Raw genomic sequence first — 22587 nt, forward strand, 5'->3', positions numbered from 1 at the left:
AGCAATTATAGTATGCCAGCATTTTGATGATTAGACAAGATAGCTGTATAAAGTGCTCCGAACAGCACCTAACACCTTTTAAGTTGCTCAGCAACTGCTAGCCACTATATTTACTAGCACAAATCCCTCTAATTTTTAAATTTTTGCCCAAGGAGAAGGGAAGAAAAATAAAAATACTGACTCTGGGGAATCCAGTCCACTGTTGTAGGCATAAGGATAATTTTTCAGTCTGTCTATGTAGAGTATTTAACATTGACAAGAGAACTGCTTGCAAAGAAAAACATTACTGGGCTTAAAATTGGTTTCACATGGCATATAGAAGAGTATACATGGTTAATCTTGGTGTTCCTCATAAATTCTTAGCATAATTAAATTTCTTCTTAAATAATTTAATACTCTATTGCAAGATACTGTGATGAGTTAGAAAGTAAAATTATTTTAGAATGGTAATGATATTTTGTATTTATCTTTTAGGGGCTGTAAGTTTTTTACAATCATCTCTTCGGCCTTTACTATGGCCTTGAGTTTCAGTGCCCTTTTCAGATTTTTTTTTTTTTTTGGCAGATATTATTCTGACCTTCAAGGAAAAATAAAGACAAAAAGACCAGAGATTGAGTATTGAGTGACAAAGTTTTACTGCCAAGCAGAAAACCCCGTTAAGTTAGCATAGAGGCTAGCATTGGAAGATGAAGTTGAGGGAGGAGAAAAGTGAAGTTTCTAATGAATGAAGATTGCAGGCTCAGTTCCATACTACCAAAACAAAGGAGTGCTGCTATTTGTTGGTTAAACACTAGACTGGCTGTGGAAGGGTGGCTGCATATGTGGACTGTCTGTCTTGGAATTACTGTGTATTCAGTTAACTGTTTCCTCTCAATGTACCCAAGTCAAAACTATAATGCCAGGTAGTCCTCTACCCTTATCATCAGGCTCATTGGCCAGATAAGGGGTCATTACTATGAAAATATAGTATAGCACAGGGAACTACATCCAATCACTTGAGATGGAACATGATGGAAGACATTATGAGAAAAAAATGTATGTGCGTGTATATATATATCTTGGTCACTTTGTTGTATAGCATAAACTGACAGAATATTGTAAATCAAGTATAATAGAAAGTTTTAAAAAATATAGTAAGAGAAACTGTAGGCAAGTTCAACACAAATCTTTTGCTATTGTAGATGTGGCAAAAGATTCTTGTGGTTGCCCACATCTAGGTTCCTTATCAGAAACAATAATTTTTCTCTAGTAAGTTGGCATAGCCATAACCTTATTTAAACAATCATAGTCAATTGATGGAAATAAAAACTATTGGAGTTTCTATTGTGGCTCAGCAGTGCAAACCTGACTAGTATCCATGAGGATATGGGTTTGATCCCTGAGCCACTGGTTAAGGATCCAGCATTGCCATGAGCTGTGGTGTAGATTGCAGACATAGCTCAGATCCGGCATTGCTGTGTCTATAGTATAGACCTGCAGCTGCAGCTCCATTAAACCCCTAGCCTGGGAACTTCCATATGCCACAGGCGTGACCCTAAAAAGACACACACACACAAAAAAAAACCCACAAAAAAGCCTATCAATTATATTCCACAATAAAAATTCATAAACTCTTAATTACAAATATTTATGCTCATACCATTTCCTTTTAAGGATAGTGAACCAAGTCCTTTTTGTGTGTACATGTCTCCTAAGATGAATAATAAAGTTTTGGAAACCATATTTACTGCACAATCAGTACATATTTTAATGTGTACTTCATAAGTTATGAGAAAGTGAAAGAAAGCATAACCAAGAAAAAATTCTTTTTGATTTCTGTTGTGATCTTTCACCCTTTTTATTTGTTTGTTGTTTGTTTTCTGGCCTTATAACTGATGTGGGAAAATGTCATTGTATTCCCTTAATGCATGAGATAATTGGTCTTTGCAAACTTCCTCTAAGATACTCTTAGCATTTTTTTTTTAATTCTCTCTTCTAGTTTCCCAAATCTATTTAATAACAGAATATTTTACTATGGGAATATAAAAGTGAGTCTGCCAACACTTCAAATAGAAAATTAGGAATAAAAGATATAATTTCTAATAGTCTCCCTTTTACCCAATTTACTGTTGATTGATTACCTCCAGGGAAAGTGTACAGTTCTCAGTTTCGTAAATCCCCATTCTTCCTATAAAGACTAGTTATATGTAAATTAATTTATTGGCAATAGGTTAACATGCAAAATTTAATATAATGTTTATCTGCTGTTGAAATATTGCTATGTTAAATATAAGATAAAATAGGATAAGGATCCTTTTATTTAAAGAACAGAAGAAGAAATAGTAGTATACGTAGTAAAGCCAAGCCAAAGCAGCTGACATACTGCTTAGGGAGCTCCTAAGAACATTTTCATTTTCTAGTTTTGAATAAATAAATTGGTAGTATTTTTTGGGTTTGTCTCAGTCTCTCTTCCTTTAGCAAAACCTCTATACGGGATAACATTTCAAAGAGCCGTGAGCTCAAGCAATGTGCATTCCTATTGCTCATAGCCTAGGTTGCTCACAGTTGTTGTTTTTGGCAAGGACTCCCTGTTGCTCTACAGTCACAATCAGAATAGTAGTTTCCTATCCAAAGATCAAAAAATTCATCTTTAGTCAAATTCAATTTTAATATCAAAAGAAGATAGAGATATTCTTTTTTTTTTCAAAGTGTATGTAGTCATGGATGACAAAGGGAAGGGCCCCAACGTAGATTTTGTCTTGGACAATTTTATTAATTACCCCACTGATAAACACCAATTATTAAGAAAAAAGGACAACTACAGTGAGAGAGACCCAGAGTCCGTACTGACCCCTCCCACACTGTCATTTGCAAGAGTTGTAGAGCCTTGGCTCCTATAGGAGAGGCAAACCAACCATGCCAGGAAACAACTTGGGTGACTGAAAAGTTCTCCACATCACATTCTCTGTTACAATGTGATTCCAGGCAATAGTAAGTTGGTCATTAGAGATGTTTATGAAAAGCTGCCTGCACAGGACTCTTGAGGGTTTGTCTTAACTTATGACTTAGTATTGTCACAATTCTCCTGCCATTGACTGCTTTACCATCCTGAACTATATTTTAAATTCCTTTGATTTTGGGCTTATGGTCTAAGCACTAAACCTAATGAATTCTTGCAGCAAGCACAATTTCCAATTACTGTTTGGAATGCATGTTGAATCATTCAGGGATTCTGCCTCCTAAACAAAAGAGAAAATAGAGATTGTAAATAACAAACTGGAAAAGGAAACTGTGGAGGGCAGTAAAGATAACTAACTATGATACTAAAAAATAGCTTGCCCAAGACATAATGGGAATGAATAGAGAATCTCAAGTATTAATATGTACCTTATCTGTGCTTTTAAGAAGATAGGATTTTGAAAAGCTCCTAACTGAGTTAAAAGGCCACGTTTGAAAAAGTGGGTAAAAAACTCTACTGGCTTTAAATATGTGTGATATTCTCTTGTGTAATTAAATAGTCTAATTAAAATGGAAAAGCCTTAGAGAGAGAGTTGAGCAGAGGGGAAATGGAAAGGAAGTACAGCATAAAATAAAGATCTACTTAATCTACTGTGAAAAGACAATGAAGCCTTTCCCTCTTCAAGGTCAGAACATGATGTCAGCCAAGACAGGTTGTCCTGAATGGAGATAGAATTTCACTGTACCTGCAAGACACTTTAACAACATGTTTGCTGTGATCTGCCTTGAACATTTATAGAAAAGTGAAGGAAAGGAAAAAAAAATAGTAAATTTGACCTACTTTCTTAGAAAAAAAAAAAAAAGGACAATTTCCAAAGTCCTAAATTCTGTAGAGAGTTCACATGAGTAGAATATTAAAGATATGAAACAGTGGAAGGTAGAGATCTGTGTCACTACATAAACTTCAGATTCTTAGATATTGTGTGCATTTTAAATTCCGTTTAAATCTTGCGAGAGAACAACAAAGCTGAAAAAGAATTAAGGGGAGGGAGGGTCACATAAAAAAAAATTAAAACAGTAAAGGAAATTGTTCAGGAAGGAAAAATGAAAGGGAAAGTACTGAGGACCTAAGCCGAGCTTGAGTCCTAGTTTTCCTGTGTTACCCAGACCTTTTCAGGCTTCATTCCAGAAAAACACATCTGTACCTCTCTCTGGCATACAGCCCTGTGTGCCTTAGGGACTCAATAAATATTCGTTAATGACACTATTTCTTATCTGTCAATCACCCTTCAGACAAATTCATTTCTAAACCTTCCTCTCCCATCCAAGAAAATCATTATGTTTACAATTCAGTGTTATAAAATGATTGATCCAGAGCACTTTACCCATTAAAACACAATTTAATGCAGGAAGAGGACATAAAAGAATGAGCTTCTGAGGTAAAACCTCTCTCAAATTACCTTACACTCCTTCCTGACTATCAATGGTGAGAATCTAACAAAGTTTTGCTTTTTCCAGCTGAGATGAGCATACTTTCTAAAATATGGCTCTACTTTGTCATAATACAACACTTAACTCTTTTGAACCATGTAAAATGCTTAGCGTATAAACAATCTCAAATAAATGTGTTGTTTTAGCACTGTGAAATGACTATTTATCCAAGGTTTACAAACATTATTTTGGTCTTCAGTCACACAGAATGGTAATTGCAACTTAGAACTAATGTTATATTTGAGGTTCTTTAAACATAGAAGAAAAAAATATGTCGATATATTCTGCTAATACCTTGAACTAAAGTTCATGTAATACTTTCTTCATAGTGTTTTCCTGTTTCTTTAGGTTAATATAGTTTTATATTTCAATTATATAGGAACCTCTCTTTGCATTCACTTGTTCTGCTTCTAGATATTTAATAGCTATAAATATTTATTTACAGTATATTTGTGTCTTCGCCTCCACTATATATTATGTAAGCCCCAGGTTAGAATATATGTAGATTTATAAACATACATTTAACAGCTGGTAAACAATTAGGGGCTAGTAGCCCACAGCACATCCTTCCTTAGCTCCTTCTATAATACCTATGAAGACAGAGGAAAAGGTAGGAAAAGAATATACCATAAATCAATAAGAAAAAAGTTCTTCAGATAAAACTAATATAAAAATACAATAAAATAAGAATTAGAACTCTGTATAAAATAAACGGAGTTGAATTGAGACAGATCATATTGAATATCCATTGTCTTTAAAAATAGAAAGTTGCTGAGTTCCCTTTGTGGTGCAGTGGTTAACAAATCCGTCTAGGAACCATGGGGTTGCTGGTTCGATCCCTTGCCTCCCTCAGTGGGTTAAGGATCCTGCGTTGCTGTGGCTCTGGCATAGGCCAGAGGCTACAGCTCCAATTAGATCCCCTGGCCTGGGAACCTCCATATGCCCCAGGAGGCGGCCCTAGAAAAAGCAAAAGGACAAAAAAAAAAAAAAAAATTAAATAAATAAATAAAAATAGAAAGTTGCTATTTTTAAGGTAGCCATGTCATATTCTCACTCCTTGTAAACACCTCAATTGTTCTACATGTATATATCTACATTTACATTAAATTAAGAAATCATCCCTGCTGTGAAATACATTAAGTAGATAGCTACTGGCTTCAGCTACTCAATATTGTCTTCAAAGACCAAGTTTTTGTCCCTCACTCTGGCTCCTTTTTTTTCTTCCACCATCTTATGGATTTTGATTTATACATTTCACTTATTATTTTATATATATAATTATTTTTATTTGACTTATTTAGTGCCCTTCCCATCCAGACATCACATGTGCATTCTGGGAAGAATGCAAAGGGGAATGGCCAAGGGATTTTTGTTAAGAAAAGTATCATCTTTACTTCACTGGAGTTCTCATGGATTGGAACCGGATCACATTGCCTTGCCATGCCTAGATTCAAGGGAAGCTAGAATTTGAGACATTGTTCACTATTTGCTTTAATTTTTTTAAGCCCCCATGGTGGAAAATGACAAGGAATAAGTTTAAATATCCATTCTATGACTGCCATAGGATATTCTACTGACTACCTAAACTCTATAAAAGTACTTAAAAACACACTAGCTTCTGTCCCAGTAATCCAGTTTTTATATCTAACGAAAAGTCTATATCTGTGTTTTCCTAAGTCCAGATGTGACAGCTTATGTTCCAGTGACCTATCTATAAGCTGAAAGTTAATTTATTTGTTTCCAATATGTGAAGATGGAGAAAACAGAGGATAACTGCAATAAAACCCCCATTTGAGAAAAGAAAAAATAAAAAAAAAGCCCATACAGTGGATAATTGATCCATGACTCATAAATCTAACTAGTCAAAAATAGGGGAACTTCTCTGTTTTTATGGAAAATGATGTGTCTTGTTTGACTAAACTCCACTTGCTGGTTCTATCTTTGAGTATCTTTTCTGTCCATGATCCTATATAGCTGTTAATTCTGCCCTTTGAGGGGACTATTTAAATAATAGATATTTTTTACTTTTTATTATGAAATATATACTCAAAAGACAGTGCATTAGATTTATATGTAGTTTTAAGAATATTAATAAAGTATGCTCTTACATATCCATTATCAAGCTCAATATATAAACTAATACCAGTTAACTTTAAAGCCCCCATGAGCTAAAAAGACATCACTTTTCCTTCCGAAAATGTAATCTATTCTAAAGTTGGCATTAATTTCCCCTTTTCTGTTTATGTTTTTGTTGTCACAAAAGCTTTTCCATTTGCCTTTATATAAATAGGATCATACCCCCACATTACTGGGAGAATGCAAAGGGAATAGTAAAGGGATTTTTGATAAGAAAATTATCATCTTTACTTCAATGGAGATCTCATGGATCAGAACTGGATCACATAGCCTTGCCATTCCTAGATGAAAGGGAAGCTTTTTTCACTCAACATTGTTTAGAATTCATCTATATTGATGAGCCTTAGCTATATTTTTTCTCTGCTATAAATACAAAAATATATTTATCCCTCCTTTTTATGATGAAACATAATTTTCTTTCCTAACTTGGGAAAGGAATTACTCACTTAAGTCCAGGAAGAATATAGGATAAACCCAAGGAGAAACACTCCAAGACACATATTCATCAAACTTACCAAAATTAAAGACAAAGAGAAAATGTTGAAAGCAAACAGGGAAAAGCAGCAAATAACATCTGAGGGAATCCCAATAATGTCATCAGCTGATTTTTCAGCAGAAAATCTGCAGACCAGAAGGGAGTGGCCATACATTTAAAATGATGAAAGGAAAAAAAAAAAAAAACCCTACAACAAAGATTACTTTATCCAGCAAGGCTCTCATTCACATCTGAAGGAGCAACCAAAAGTTTTACAGACAAGCAAAAGCTAAGAGAATTCAGCACCAATAAACCATCTTTACAACAAAAACTAAGGGAACTTCTCTTAAGTGGAAAGGAAAAGGCCATGACTACAAACAAGAAAATTAAAAATGAGAAGGCTTACTGGTAAAGGCCAACATAGTAGAATCACTTTTAAGATTCATGACATTAATAGACTTTTTCATAGAAGAGACATTACTAATATACCAAAGTTGTATGTCTTCCTATAGAGGCTCATTGTGTACCAATCAACTTATTTTAGTTTTCAAAATATTTTGAAATAGTTTAAAATCATTTAATAATTAATTCTGATGTAATTTCTATGTTTTATTTGCTATGATTATGCTATTTTAACTGAATTTCCTGCTAGTGTGCAAGAATGTAATTTATGTATATTTGTCTTATAATTGCTCATGTAGTTTTAACTTGCATAACAATTAAATGATTGTATATTTGTATAAACAATCATATACATATCATTTTTTTTTTTTTTCGGCTGCAGCACGTGAAAGTTCCCAGGCCAGAAGCTGAACCCATGCCACATATATAGCCTGAGCCACAGCACTGACGATGCTGGATTCTTAACCCACTGGGTCACTAGGGAATTCCTTACACATCATTTTTGAATGACACAATGTGTTTTTACCATTAAGCCTCATGAATTTTAATTTTCTTCTTTTGTTATATAAGACATCTGGTAAAATATTGACTAAAATTCATAATGGTCTTCCTTGTACCATTTCTGATTTAAAGAAAATTAAGCATATTGTTTTCTATAAGCTTTTTTAGATATCCTTTATCAAAATAACTAAGATTGTCTCTATTTCTAGCTTGTTTTTTCTTTTTTATAAATATTTGTTGAAATTATAAAATCATTTTTCTTTTATTTAAAAAACATAATTTATTTATTTACTTTATTATTACATTTTCTAATGATAAACCAAACTAGCTACTCTGGTATAAGTCCGTCTTGGTTAGTATATTTTATAAACTGCTGAGATGCTTATCTTTTCTTTCTATTTTTGTATCTATATTTACCTAGTTCGATATGTAGTTATATTATTATCCATGCTGTATTTTTCGTTTTGTTTTATTTTGATATCAAGGCTATAGTAGACTTGTATATAAGTTGCAGACTGTTCCTACTTTTCCCTTTTCTGAAATATGCATAAACTAGCTTAAAATAAGAATTATCTTTTTCCTGTTTGTTTGTTGGCTCCTGATGTAAAGTTATATGAGCCTGATATTTTCTTTGAGGGAATATTTTCTACTACTGATTCAATTTCCTAATTGGTTAAAGGATCAGTTTTGAGACTTCTAGTCTTCTAGGAATAATCCATTGGACCATATTATCTTATTCTTAAAATTTTCCTTTGCACTTATTCAAATAACATCCTTTTCTGAGTGTATCAGCTAGCCACCTGGTGGAAGGTTATCTTGAACCTCTTATATGAGAGGAGATGCAGAAATGTGTCTTCACTAGAAGAGTCATTTACTGTGAATATGAATTGACTTTTCCTGCTGAACCTATAATATGGCACTATCACTCTCCATAGATTTAATAAGCCTGCTGTAATAAGCACTGTTTCTGATCACAGAATTTTTTTCATAGCAAAAGAAGTAATGCAGTGGGCTCAAGCCTATGTAAGTCATAGGTCTTACCATGTTCTCCACCATTAAGAAATAGCTTGACTTAGAAGCCAATAAAAAGATCAATTTAAAACAAAATGACAGTTGTAGGTGGGAGAAAAATCTTGTGAATTTAATGTTCTGTTGTAAAGCATGTGGTCTATTATCTGAACTAGCTGCCATTCTATAGACCTCTTTAACCTGTTGAAGGAGAGTACAAAAATATAGAAATCAAGGAAATAAAGTAAGAAATTAATTACTCACTCTTAAATTGTTTCTTATCCTCAAGACCTCAGTCTTATACTTGGGCTTGGACTTCCACCTGTGGACTCAACAATTGTTTCACTGACTTGGACATTAAGATGCTGCCTAACTATTGAATTCTTATGCCATTGAGTTTACATGCAATAAAAGGATTACATCATTGCCTGGAGGTATTCTAATTATTAGGTGGAACTAGACCTGCTACTGGAGTGGTACCTGTAGAACACAGGGGAGCCTCTGAGACGCCTCCTAGTAATTCTAAATAAACAGCAAATAGTGAATAAAGAACCATAAAAACTCAAGGCAGATTTGTGCACTAAAGGGCTCTTATTTCTTTTTTTTTCTTTCTTTCTTTTTTTTTTTTTTTTTTTGGTCTTTTAGGGCTGTACTCACAGCATATGGAGGTTCCCAGGCTAGGGGTCTAATCAGAGCTACAGCTGCTGGCCTATGGCACAGCCACAGCAATGCCAGATTGGATTTATGAGACACATGAATTATTTGTACAATAAAATATAATGAAGGGAAAAATGAAAATAATGACATAGCTGGAGAATTTAATTTTTGCAGTCATTGATTATGCTACCTTTGATTATTGTTATATAAAAAATTAATAAGTGGAAAAAAGGTTTATATTGGTATCATCACCATAATTTAAAGTGTTTTAAATTAAATTATTTTAATAAACTAGAAAGATATACATGAACATGTTAAAATTTAACTCCAGATTATTTTTGGAAAATGATGGTATTTTTGCGTGATTTTTCTTTTCTGTGTTTTATAAATGTGATCAAGGTTATATGTTATCTTGTAATAATAGAACAAATCATTGCTATTAATGAGGTTTTTCTCAGAAATAAGTTCTTATATTGGGTTGTGTAAGGTGTTGAATTTAAATTAGATATCTTTATTGGTAATAATGCATCCTTATATATTCATATGTGTAAAATGAGCAAATGGTAAAGGTTTTTCCTTTCTTATGACAAGGATAATTAAGACATATGTGAAACATATTGTATTCTACATAGCAAAGCTCTAGATTAATTAAAATTTTGGCTATAAATATTTCTGTCGTTGTATTAATTATAATAAGAGATTTAGGTAATCATATATTTTATTATTCCACATACAATTGCAAGTAATACATTTCAGTTTTGCTTCTTTGCAACACTAATTGGTCTTTTTGGCTTGCCCATGATAACAGCTGTTTTCACAAATATTTCTGGTGATTCCAAACATTTTGTTACCTTTCTAGGAATGAATAACTTATGGCCATGCATATTTCAAATTGAGTTAGAGGTAATTTTTCAGCCATTAAATATCACTGACTATTGTGACATTTTTCTCAGTATTTATTTCAATTTATTTTCATTTTGTAGAAAAAAGTTTAAAACATGTTGTTAGAATATATTAGCAATATCTTAAAACACACTTGATAAGAAAATGTTGACAAAAGTATAATGCTTTGTGAATCTTAAACTATATGTGTGTCTATCTATCTGTATTCAAAATCATTTTCTTAAATGTTTTGGCTAGAATATTATACAGTTTCAAAATATATGACATGTGGCAACTATCACATTTGTTTAATTATCTGATTCCAGGGTTAATTGACTAGTGAGTATTAGTAATGTCATATTATTCATTATTGGGAGCCAGAGGTTAAAGTCCATTTAATTCTTCATTAATATTTGAATAAGCTTTTATTTGGAAATATGCAATAAAATATACACTATATAATGTACAATAAAGAGCCCATTTCTCACTGTTTTGCCAGACAAAGAACAATGAAGCAAAGATCTAGGACACCTTAGCTTTGACATCATAGATAATTTCTAAGAAGTTTTAAAATATTATGTTAAGATCATTGTGAACAAAGGGTAACTCCACAGATTTTAAAAACTGAGATCTATACCAAGTGATGAATTCTTTGAGATATAAAAGAACAACCTGTGCAACAGAAAACTGGGAATTTTTCACTTTTTTGTGGGTGTGAAGAATCAAGCAGTTGATCACAGTAAATTCCAACTCAACTGATTCCAACATAAAAGGATGTGTCATGGAAATAACAGAAAGTCCACATGCAGGATAAGGTTCCATTTTGATGTAATTGGGCATTGGTCCTGATTTGGTGCAATTCTCTTGGCTCTGTGCTCCTGCCATGTGTTGACTTCATTTTCAAAATGGAAACAGGACAAGTTTAACAGGAAAATGGGAATACTCTTATTTGTATACATCTTTAAATAAATAGACAAGGTTATTGCATCACTTCAGGAAACACATATCGTCAGTTTGAACACCGGCAGTGCTCATGTGCTAAAGGTTCCCTCTCTTGTTAATGCTAAATGTTACCACTCAGGTGATGATCACCACATGGTTCCAGTCTAAAATAATATGTTTCCTCCATAATAATTATTCAGTTGGGACCTACTTTAAGAACCTACAAACATTTTTTTTTCTCAACAGCCTTTAAGATCCACTGATGATTATTCCTTGTTTCATTTATTACAGTAGTGACTGAGAAGTGATGGTTTCTAATTCTACCATTTCTTTTATATTTGACAATTAAGTATTGTTCTGTACAAAAGCAATTTACACCTTACTCCCTTACCATTCTCTAGCCTCTTTTCCCCTCTTTTTCCTTTGTTTCTCTTTTTCTTTTTTAAAATAACATTGCATTATGGATCCACAAATCTTTTTGTTGTGGTTGTTTAATATGTTGTAATTCTTTAATTATTTTATTAGAAGTTCAAATTGTCACATATTAGGCCAGTAAGAAAGGCTTAAAATTTCTTTATATAATTTTGTCATAACTTGTTTAGTCTGAAACACGTCTAGGATTTCCATATACTTTTTCTACCCTAGAGCTGAGATTAGTGATTTGCTAGTGTCCTTATTTGGGGAAATGTCACTTGGAAATCAAGATCTCAGCACTCTGTGTGTTTACTGTTACCAAGGTGTCATAGACTCTAAGTGCATTTTATAGGTTAAACTCAGAGTTTTTCCTTTCAGCTAACACCATGGGACTTTTATTTTTCTTTATTTCATATTTCTCTCCTTTTTCTTTTCTAGGCAGATTAATGTACATGGCTACAAACATGTTTGCATGGCAAAATATACTTCTACCTATGATATTTGGTATAAACTACCTGCCTGGACTTCTTGCTTGGTGCTCTGCCACAAATGCTGCACTTTCCTTTGCCACAACCCAGTGTCAGTAGATTGGCTTTACTACACACGGGCGAGCAGACCCAAGTTAGGTTCCACCAGAAAAACCGCCACTTGACAGCTGAGTTGGTAAGTAATCCTTTGAGTGTGTTGGGTTGAAATCTGGAACATGAGCTTGGGAAAAAGAGCATCTCCTTTCTACCTCTCCTGGACTCTCCCTTCATCACCTCTTTGCGTAATGGTCCTTCTGAATTTGGATCTAGCAGCTCAAGTCAGACAGATGACCACAGCGCCTGTATCTTCCAGATAATTTAAGTCCAAGCAATGAGGAGTGTACTATATTTTAATGTCTTAGATTATAAATAAAAGAATTTAAAATATATTTATATTTTGGGGGCTAGAAGAAAACTTTGATATTATCAAGTGGGTATGCTTATTTATGAGCATGAACAACACATTTTACTGGAGAATTTTTTTGAGCGAATTGAAATACACTCCATATCCTTACATAGTAATGTAATTATGCATGCAGGATTTTTCTTTTCAGATATTAAAGTGGTATAATATAATTATAGCCTTTCAAATGATTCTTATGAGGAATTAAGTGCTTTAATATTGCCCTATTATTAAACCTCACATTTTCCTTATTATATTGGGGAAAAAAATCACATAATTATTTTCTAATAGGGAATTTCCATTTTTATTTCTAAATATTATCAACCTATTATTCCACCCAAATAAAAGGTAATTACTTCCTAAACTTTTGCATATATAAGAATGAAAATTGTTTTTACTTTAGAGTTTATTTATGCTATGATCCTAATAATTTTGCTAAATAATGAAAACCATTTTCCATCTGCTTGATCTCTTGACGATAATTTTGCAAAATGGTAAAAGGAACCATGCAAGGTATTAACTTTATTACATTTTGCATTCTAGCAGACCAATGGCCTAAATACTAAAAGTTTTGCTGTACCCAACAGAACTTAATTAGAAATAATGTCATTTTACTTCATTTTCATACTTATCTTCTTTTCTTTTTTTACTCAATGAATTTTATTACATTCATTGTTGTACAACAATCATTGCAACCCAGTTTTATAGCGTTTCCATCCCAAACACCCAGCGCATCCCCCCGCCCCCCAACCTGTCTCATTTGGAAACCATAAGTTTTTCGAAGTCTGTGGGTCAGTATCTGTTCTGCAAAGAAGTTCATTCTGTCCTTTTTTTAGATTCTATATGTAAGTGATAACATATGATGCTGGTGTGTCAGTGTCTGGCTAACTTCTCAGCATGATAATTTTTAGGTCCATCCATGTTGCTAAAAATGCTGGTATTTCATTCATTTTAATGGCTGAGTAATATTCTACTGCGTCTATGTACCATATCTTCTTGATGCACTCCTCTGTGGATGGACATTTAGGCTGTTTTCATGTCTTGGCTATTGCAAATAGTGCTGCAATAAACATTTGAGTACATGTATCTTTCCAAGTCATGGTTTTCTCCAGTAGATGCCCAGGAGTGGGATTGCTGGATCAAATGGTAATTCTATTTTTAGTTTACTGAGGAATCTCCATCCTGTTTTCCACAGTGGTTGTACCAATTTACATTGCCACCAACAGTGTAATAGGGTTCCTTCTTCTCCACCCCCTCTCCAGCACTTATTGTTTGTAGACTTTTTGATGATGGCCATTCTGGCTGGTGTAAGGTGGTAACTTATAGTGGTTTTGATTTGCATTTCTCTAATAATGAGTGGTGTTGAACATCTTTTCATGTTTTTTTTTTTTTTTTTTTTTTTTTTTTTTTTTTTTTTTTTAGCCATCTATGTGTCTTCTTTGGAGAATTGTCTGTTTAGATCTTCTGCCCATTTCTGGATGGGGTTGTTTGTTTTTTTGGTATTGAGCTGCAGTAGGTGTTTATAAATTTTGGAGATGAATCCCTTGTCAGTCGATTCACTTGCAAAATTTTCTCCCATTCTGTGGGTTTTCTTTTCATTTTATTTAGGGTTTCCTATGCTCTGCAGAAACTTTGAAGTTTAATTAAGTCCCATTTGTTTATTTTTGTTTTTATTGTCATTACTCTAGGAGGTGGATCTGAGAAGATATTAATGTGGTTTATGTCAGAGAGTACTTGGCCTATGTTTTCCTCAAAGCATTCTACAGTATCTGCTCTTATATCTAGGTCTTTAATCCGTTTTGAATTTATTTTTGTGTATGGTGTCAGGAAGTATTCTAATTTCATTCTTTTACATGTGGCTGTCCAGTTTTCCCAGCATCACTTATTTAAAGGGCTTTCTTTATCCATGGTATATTTTTGCCTCCTTTGTCATAGATTAGTTGACTATAGGTGAGTGGATTTAATTCTTGGCTTTCTGTGTTGTTCCACTGATATATATTTCTGTCTTTGTGCCAGTACCATATGGTTTTGATGACTGTATCTTTGTAGTATAGTCTGAAGTCAGAGAGCCTGATTCCTCCAGCTCCATTTTTCTTTCTTAGGATGGCTTTGGCTATTCTGGGTCTTTTGTGCTTCCAAACAAATTTTGAAATATTTTGTTCTAGGTCTGTGAAAAATATCAGTGGTAATTTGATAGGGATTGCATTGAGTCTGTAGATTGCCTTGGATAGTGTAGTGATTTTCATAATATTGATTCTAAAAATCCAAGGGCATGGTATATCTTTCCATCTATTTGTGTCACCTTTATTTCTTTCATCAGTGTCTTATAGTTTCAGAGTACAGGTCTTTTGTCTATTTAGGTAAGTTTATTCTTAAGTATATTATTCTTTTTGATGTGATGGTAAACAGGATTGTTCCCTAATTTCTCTTTCTGATTTCTCATTGTTAGTATATAGAAATACAGTTGATTTCTATGTATTAATTTTGTATCCTTTGACTTTGCCAAATTCATTGATGAGCTCTAACAATTTTCTGGTAGAGTCTTTAGGATTCTCTAGGTATAGTATCATGTCATCTGCAAACAATGATAGTTTTACTTCTTCCTTTCCAATTTTAATTCCTTCTATTCCTTTTTTTCTATGATTGCTATGGCTGGGACTTCCAAAACTATGTTGAATAGTAGGTGTGAGAGTGGACATCCTTGTCTTGTTCCTGACCTCAGTGGGCATCCTTTCAGCTTTTCACCATTGAGAATGATGTTAGCTGTGTTTTTCATATACGGCCTTTATGATGTTGAGTTAGGTTCCCTATATGCCCATTTTCTGAAGGGTTTTTATCAGAAATGGGTGTTGAATTTTGTCAAATGCTTTTTCTACTTCTATTAAGAAGATCGTAGGATTTTTATTTTTCAGTTTGTTAATATGGTGTATCACACTGATTGATTTGCAGGTATTGAAGAATCCTTGCATCCCTGGGATAAATCCCACTTGATCATGATGTACAATCCTTTTAATGTATTGCTGGATTCAGTTTGCTAGTATTTTGTTGAGAATTTTTGCATCAATGTTCATCAATGATATTGGCCTGTAATTTTCTGTTTTTGTGGTATCTTTGTCTGGTTTTGGTATCAGGGTGATGGTGGTCTCAAAGAATGAGTTTCGGAGTGTTCCTTCCTCTGCATTTTTTGGGAATAGTTTCAGAAGCATAGCTGTTAGCTCTTTTTGAAATGTTTGATAGACTTTGCCTGTGAAGCTATCTGGTTCTGGAATTTTGATTGTTGGAAGGTTTTAAATCACATTTTCAATTTCAGTGCTTGTGATTGGTCCATTCATCTTTTCTATTTTGTCTTGGTTTAGTCTAGGAAGATTGTACTTTGCTAAGAATTTGTCCATTTCTTCTAGGTTTCCCTTTTTATTGTCATATAGTTGCATGTAGTATCTCTTATGATCCTTTGTATTTCTGTGATGTCCATTGTAACTTCTCCTTTTTCATTTCTAATTTTATTAATTTGAGTCCTCTTTTTTTTCCTTATTAAGTCTAGATAAGAATTTATCAATTTTGTTGATCTTTTCAAAGAATCAGCTTTTAGTTTTATTGATCTTTTCTATGGTTTTCTTCATTTCTGTTTAATTTATTTCTGCTCTGATCTTTATGATTTATTTCTTTCTGCTAACTTTAGATCTTTTCTGTTTTTTACTCTCTAGTTGCTTTAGATGTAAATTTAGGTTATTTATTTGAGCTTTTTCTTGTTTCCTGAGGTAGGCTCGTATTGCTATAAACTTCCTTCTTGGAATTGCTTTTGCTGCATCCCATAGCTTTTGGAGTGTTGTATCATTTTTGTCATTTGCTTCTAGGTTTTTTTTTTAATTTCCTCTTTGATTTCTTCAGTGATCCATTGGTTGTTCAGTAGCATGTTGTTTAGTTTCAACATGTTTATGTTTTTGCAATTTTTTTCTTGTTGTTGATTCCCAGTTTTATAGCTTTGTGGTTGGAAAAGATGCTTGATATGATTTCAGTTTTCTTAAAGTTACTGAGGCTAATGTGTGGCCCAGAATGTGATCAATCCTAGGGAATGTTCCATGTGCACTTGAGAAGAATGTGTATTCTGCTGCTTTGGGATGGAATGTCCTATAAATATCTGTAAGTCCATCTGGTCTAATCCTTCATTTAGGGCCTGTGTTTCCTTGCTCATTTTCTGTCTGTATGATATGTCCATCTGAAAGTGGGGTGTTAAAATCCCCTCCTATTGTGTTATTGTAAATTTATCCTTTTAAAGTTGTTGGAAGTTGCCTTATATATTGAGGCAATCCTATGTTGGGTGCATATGTTTTTACAGTTGTTATATCTTCTTCTTGGATTGATCCTTTGATCATTATGTAATGTTCTTCTTTGTATCTTATAATATTCTTTATTTTAAGGTCTAGTTTTTCTAGTATGAGTGTTGCTTCTTCAGCTTTCTTTTGATTCCTGTTTGAAAGGAATATTTTCTTCCATCCTCTCACTTTCAATTTGTATGTATCCTTAGAAGTGAAGTGGGTCTCTTGAAGACAGCATATATATGGATCTTCTTGTTTTATCCATTCAGCCAGCATATGTCTTTTGGTTGGGGCATTTAGTCCATCCATTTACATTTAAGGTAATTATTGATATGTATGTTCTTATTGCCATTTTATTAAATGTTTTTGTTGCTCTTTTTTCTTCCTTTCTTATCTTGTTCTGTCCTCTTGTGGCTTGATGACTATCTTCACTGTTCTATTTGAGTTGATTTTTCTTATTTATGTGTGTATCAATTACAGATTTTTGGTTTGCAGTTACCCTGAAGTTTTAATATAGGAGTTTATTTTATTTAATGTAGGAGATTGTTTTAAGTTGTTGGTCTCTTAATTGCAAATGCATCTCCAGTGTCCTGCATTTCTGCCCTCCACTTTTCACAGTTTCTGATTTTGGTAGCATATTTGTACATGGATGATTTCCTAGCTTTACCGTATGTATGCCTTTACTGGTGAGCCTTGTCATTTGTGGTATTTTTGTTTCTAGTTGTGGCCTTTTCTTTTCTGCCTAGAGTAGTTCCTTTAGTATTTGTTGTAAAGCTGGTTTAGTGTTGCTGAATTCTCTCAGCTTTAGCTTATCTGTGAAGGTTTTGATTTCTCCTTCAAATCTGAATGAGAGCCTTGCTGTGTAAAATAACCTTGGTTGTAGGTTTTTTCCTTTCATCACTTTATATTGAGCATGCCACTCCCTTCTGGCCTGCAGTGTTTCTGCTGAAATATCTGCTGATAACCTTATTGGGGTTCCCCTGTATGTTATTTTTTTTTTTCTTTTCCCTAGCTGCTTTCAATATTATATCTTTTTAAATTTTCTTTATTATTTTTTTTAGGGCTGCACCCACAGCATATGGAGGTTCCCAGACTAGGATTCAGTTGGAGCTACAGCTGCCAGTCTATGCCACAACCACAGCAACATCAGATCCGAGCTGCATCTGCAACCTATACCACAGATAATGGCAATGCCCGATCCTTAACCCACTGAGCAAGGCCAGTGATTGAACCCACAACCTCATGCTTCCTCGTCAGATTCATTTCTGCTGTGCCATGACAGGAACTCCTTTTTATTTATTTATTTTTTTTATATTTTCTCTGTCTTTAATTTTGGTCAGTTTGGTTAATATGTGTTTCTGGGTGTTCCTCCTTGGATTTATTTTATATGGTACTCATTGTGCTTCCTGGCTTTGAGTGAGTGGTTCCTTTTCCATGTTAGGGAAGTTTTCAGCTATTATCTCTTTGAATATATTTTCTGTCCCTTTCTCTTTCTCTTCTCTTTCTGGAATCCATATAATACAGATGTTGGTGTGTTTAACATTGTCCCAGAGTTCTCTGAGACTGTCTTCATTTCTTTTCAATCTTTTTTTCTCTTTTCTGATCTGCATCAGTGATTTCCACTAGTGTGTCCTTCACATCACTTATTTGTTCTTCTGCCTCCTGTATTCTGCTCTTAGCTGCTTCTAATGCATTTTTTATTTCAGTTATTGTATTTTGCATCTCTGCTTGCCTGTTTTAAATCTTGTATTTCTTTGCTCAGTGTTTCCTGTAAATTATCAATCTTTGCCTCGAGTTTATTTCCAATGTCTTGCATCATCTTCAGCATCATCAGTTTAAAGTATTTTTCATGGGATCTGATAATCTCCAGATCACTTAACTGCTTTTCTGGTTTTTTTTTTATTTCTCCCTTATCTGAGTTATAGCTATCTGCCTTTTCATTTTTATAGGTTTTTGGTGTGGTCTCCTTTTTTTCAGACAATAGATCTGTAGTCTCTCTTACTTCTGATGTCTACCCCCCCTTGTAGCTGAAGTTGGTACAAGAGATTGCTCTAGGCTTCGTGATGGGAGGGAAGTGCCTGCCCACTGGTTCCTATCCCTCTTATGGGTGGGGCTTTGTCTCTGGGTGAGCTTAGAGGTAGCTGTGTGCCTGGGGTGACCTTTAAGCAGCCTGTTTACTGATGGGTGGGGCTATGATCCCACTTGGATTATTGTTTCACCTGTGGGCTTCTCAGCACTGATGGGTGGGGCCAGATTTTCCCAAAATGGTCACCTCTAGAGGAACACACACTCATGAATGTTCTCAAGACCTTTGCCTCCAATGTCCCTCCCCCACCATGAGCCACAGTCACCCCCTGTTTTCCCAGGCGATCCTCCAAGAACTGTGGCCAAGTCTGACCCAGATTCCTGTGGAGTCTCTGCTTTGCCTTGGGTCCCAGAACACACAAATGCCTGTGTTCCCCTTTCAAGAATGGGGTCTCTGCTTCCCCCAGTCCCATGGAGCTCCTCTGCACAAGCTCTACTGGCCTTCAAAGCCAGATCCTCAGGTGTGGGGATCTAATGTGGGGCTCAGAACTCTCACTTCTATAGGTGATTCTCTGTTATACAGTTACTTTCCAGACTGTGAGCTGCCCACCTGGCTGGTATGGGGTTGCTTATATCATGTAATTGCCCTCCTACCATCTTGATGTGGCCTACTCTTTGTCTTCTGGAGTAGGAAGTCTTTTTGAAAGTTTCCAGTCCATTTGATTGAAGGTTGTTCAGCATTTGGTTGTAATTTTGTTGTTTTTATGAGAGAAGGTGAGCTTTAGTCTTCTTTTCTGCCATCTTAGTCCTGTTCTCTCTCTTTTTTTTTTCTTTTCTTTCTCTCCAGTTATGAAATTGTGTCCACTCTTTGGTCTAGAGTCAATCATTTCTTCTTCTTTGTTCCAAACATTAATTTCAAATGAATCCCCATACTTAAACTGACATTGTGAGTAGACTATTCGCTATGTGATGTTTTCAGAGTGCCTTACCCTAAAATATTAATGCCACCCTTATCATTTCATCATTGATTCCATTGTTGTTGTTAACTTCTTAACATCCTACAGGGCCACTATTCTTTAAAACCCAGACTGGGAAATACTTCTCTAGTAAACCCTTCTGGAAACAATCATATTTGAAGTTCTTATTAACAAACATTGCCTGCTACTTAAAACTTCAGTAAAGATCAGTAGGCATAACAGGAGAGATGTTTAAGGCACTGATAGCTCCTACTTATTATATTATAAAATTCTCTAGTACAGAACCTGTGCCATGCTCTACATTGTATCCTCACCTATACCTAATATCATGAAGAAGAGTAGAGTGTTAAGAGCAAGAATGCTAAAGACAACTGCCTTGGTTTGTATCTAAGCTCTGGTAATTTCTAGCTTAGTATACAGGTGAATTATTTAACCTTTCTCTGAATCAGTTACTTCCCCTGTGAAAGAGAATAATAGTGCCTAATTCATGGGTCTGTGGTGAGAATGAAAGGGTCTGGGTAAAATGCTTAGACCAGTAAACAGCATGTAATAATAAAATTCACTTAAACTTTGCAATTATGACTTCTGCCTAGAAGGTGCTAAGGAGATGTAAGGCATTGATAATGGAATACATGGTGATGATTTGTACATTGTTTTCACTTTCACTGAAAACTTTTAATAGCTGTAGAAAGAGAGAATGAATTTTCCAAAGTTATTATTAAAAAAGATTGATGCAAAAGAAGGTCTACCCTGACAGGATTCATAAGAGATGTGAACAGCACAGAATGCAGAGAGAATCCCTGGACAATGGAGGAAAGACTAAGAAGAAAAAAGAAGCCCCCATGGGAGTTCCTTGGGTGCAGCTTAGCTAAGGATTTCTTTAATACTTTAGTATGGAGAGATTTCTAGTTAATCATGTTTAGGGGAAGAAAGTAGTAAAGAAACACATACACAGTTTAAAATGATATAAAGTTATTGAAATTTCATAACAAAACACTGATTTTTGTCTGTAGCTTGTCTCTGTCATTATAGGGAATCACAGAGAGCACACTGTTTAGTATATATTCATATGTATAGTATTTAGTTACATGTTATGGATTGGTTTCATTCATCCTAAATTTAATTTGTAAGACACTTCTATGGTTTTAGTGAAAGCCTTTTTTTTCCACTGTGATTGGATTAGAGCAACTGACTGAATACTTGCATCTCCTTCTGCTCCAAATTTCTAGGAAAGGCATAAAAAAATACTTAATTGCAGATCTTGAACACTAGATGTACACTTCTTGGACCTCAAAGTCTGAATATATCTTTAGAGACTGAAAGAAGAAAATGTTTCCACAGGAGTGGGTTTGTGTAAATAATAAAAGCAGCTACTTGCTTAGAAGGAGCAGTTGGTGGAATAGGGAATTTTCTCAGGCACTCATGGGAGTTGTGGTCCAGAACCTGAAAGAAAGAAGATGGGTTATGCACATCAAATCTGCAGGCAACAGACAGGTTGATGCCCAGGAGAGGATATAAAGTTTGGGCACCACATCCCACACCTAGAAGATTAGCTACAAATGCATACTTCGTGCCACCCCCCCAAAAAAAAAATCACTGGAGTAATCTCCATGAGGGCACAGAGGCCCTCATGCTAGAAAAATGCCTGGCATATAATAGGCACCTAATAAATAGTTGTGAAAATAATGAACACGTTTTTGCCGAACAGGCCATAGGAAGGAAAAAAGATGCCATTTACATTTGACTGTCCATGTTTTACCTCACTTCTATATATAAGCTAGAATTGAACATGTTATCACAAATTGTGGGATTCAAATATTCCTGGGAGGTTTAAAATTATTAATGAATATTTCTAACACCAGGTATTTCTGTCCAATTTAGGTAAAGAAAAAATAATAAATGATTCCATCATTTAATTGCCCTTCCTAGAAATGGAGAGTGGTTTTATGGCAATGATTTCGGATGGAGGAGAGGTGTGAAGATTGGCCCAGATGTACTTCTTACAAGGCTGTCTTTATGGTCATAGTGTGTGTACCACAAAGATCAGTGGCTCGAGTTTGGTTTCTTTCACATTTCAGCATCCTGACAATAGCATCCAGCCCAGGACAGGCAGTCAATAAATGTTTGGTGAGTTAATAGCTGAATGAATGAATAGCTTTATTTTCCAAGAAGTGCAAATTAATGTTAAATTATTCCCTCTCTGTTTTTTGCCTTCACACTTTTTCCCTCCTAACTTGTTTATATATTCTAAATGCTCTAAACACTTGGGCATTCAGACTTTTAGCATATATATTATCTCTTTGAGCAGAAATTAGCTACAGGGTAAAATGTCTCTGTTGCCTGGTGTGTGTTATCTACCTACTAAACATCCTGAGTGAGCTTAAGGCTCTAGGAAGAGACAAACCAGTTAACAAACACCTGCAATGACATTTTGTACTGAATGATAGAAATCTACTTAGGTTCTGAGGAAGGCAAAGGAGCAGCAGAAATGTCT

The 22587-nt window shown here is 34.5% G+C and overlaps 1 long non-coding RNA gene across 1 annotated transcript in view; it reads left to right on the top strand.

Moving 5' to 3' along the window:
* LOC106509856 (uncharacterized) overlaps positions 1-22587 on the top strand; it is a 967706-nt gene that overhangs the window by 701418 nt on the left and 243701 nt on the right. Inside the window, exon 5 of the long non-coding RNA XR_014842303.1 lies at positions 12284-12508. This is a non-coding gene — a long non-coding RNA (uncharacterized LOC106509856). The remainder of the gene's footprint in view (positions 1-12283; positions 12509-22587) is intronic.

This window comes from Sus scrofa, chromosome 3 (genome assembly GCF_054392235.1).
Source record: "Sus scrofa isolate SSC_HxYL_T2T_F1_AM1 chromosome 3, Sscrofa_HxYL_maternal_Yorkshire_Landrace_v2.0, whole genome shotgun sequence".
NCBI lineage: Eukaryota > Metazoa > Chordata > Mammalia > Artiodactyla > Suidae > Sus > Sus scrofa.